We start from the raw sequence: 1761 nt of genomic DNA on the forward strand, positions 1-1761 counted from the left end.
CGGGCCACCCCTGCCGGCCTCGGTGGGTAACGCAGCCGACTGGTGAGGCGGCAGAGCCTGATGTTCTTTGAACTTCACCAGGGCCAGAGACCTGAGGACAGGTACGACCTCGCAAAAAGTGGACCAGTTCCATTTTGTGAGGGTCCCAATAGATTAACTTCAAAAAGGGAGCAAATGTTAAAACGTGGTTAGCTCCAAAATATGAGCATCTGTATGTTTTTATTTCACTGTAACGAATGCCTACATTTGTATACAAACTGCGGCTCGCGAGCCACATGCAGCTCTTTGGCCCCTTGAGTGTGGCTCTTCCTAAGCCTTAGGAGTACCCTAATTAGTTAATAACAATGTACCTACCTATATAGTTTAAGTTTAAAAAATTTGGCTCTCAAAAGAAATTTCAATCGTTGTACTGTTGATATTTGGCTCTGTTGACAAATGAGTTTGCCGACCACTGGACTATAGGGCTACCCCTTCCCGCCCTCCCCTCCACCCCCATAGGCCCTGCAAGCATAGACCAAGGGACATGGTGGCACTGAGCGTCAGTCAAAGGAAGGTGGAGTGAGGAGCGGCAGGAGGGGACAGCTCCCACGGTGACCAGAGGCTTGTCCTGCCCGCAGATGTGCCTGGAGGTCAGATCTTCCTGCAAAACTGGAAACTGCCTGGGCCTGTCTGCTCCCACAGGCCCCAGCCCTGCACCAGGACTGGGTCTGACTCCGCCCTACATGTGAATGGACTGGAGGAATAAACGAACCACACACACGTTTTCTGCGCATCCTGCGGCCCTCCCATCCCTCTCTGTCTCACAGCAGCACCCAAGTTCATAACTTTTCACCTGGGTCTGAGGTCGCAGGGCCTTTGTACATTGCCTCTTTATCCTCTGCCCCTCCGCCAGGCTACTGGCTCCCCTCCCACCCCCGCTCGCCCCAAAACAGACCTCCCGCAGACTGCACAGGGATCACTGCATAGGGAGTGCAGAGAGAGGGGAAAAGCAAGACAGGAAGAGAAAAGGAACTGAGTGGGAGGAACTGCGGGTGCGGGATTGACCCCACATGCTGAGGGGGACTCCACAGAGGCCCACAAGGCATGGGAGGCCCACAGCAAGGGGTTAACAGGCAGGGGTCCTAGGAGAGCATCTGTGCCCTCCAGATGGGCAACTGAGGCCCAGGGAGAGGAAAGCACTGTCCGGGGGTGGGAGAACCCTGGAGTCCCCGCCACCAGCCTGTGCCAGTCCTCCCAGACCTCTCTGGGCCTCAGGTTCCTCTCTGAAGAATAAGAATAAGGGTGTGAGGATAATCCTTACTCTGCCTTTTCCCAATCTGTTCGGAGGATAAAATGACGAGAGAGAGGAGTCTGTCACCTGTTAAGTACTAAGCCACCAGCGATGGGCAGAGTCTAAACAGTCTTTGCTTAGGGTTTGGGGCTCAGACAGCAATGGGTCTCTGTTGCAGGGGCTCAGAGGTCTGAGGGGCCAGAGAAGAGGGTGGCAGCCAGACTTGGAGCCAGGTGGACTTGAGCTGGGACCAGCTCTGGGCTTTCCTGCCAGACTGAACCAACTCCTGGGAAGGGGGTGGGCCGCAAAATGCTGACCCGAGCTACGTCAGGAGGTCAGAGCGGAGTGTCCTAGCCTCGTGAGAATGCTAGTTTGGGCCTTTCATGGAGGTTCACAGTCCCCTTGTCTGTATTCCTGGTCTAGGAGGACTCAGTCACTCAGTGAAGCCCCAGCTGCTCTCCCGGTCAGCTCAGGACGGGGCCTCACTCTTT

This window comes from Myotis davidii, unplaced genomic scaffold (assembly GCF_000327345.1).
Source record: "Myotis davidii unplaced genomic scaffold, ASM32734v1 scaffold513, whole genome shotgun sequence".
NCBI classification, from domain to species: Eukaryota; Metazoa; Chordata; class Mammalia; order Chiroptera; family Vespertilionidae; genus Myotis; species Myotis davidii.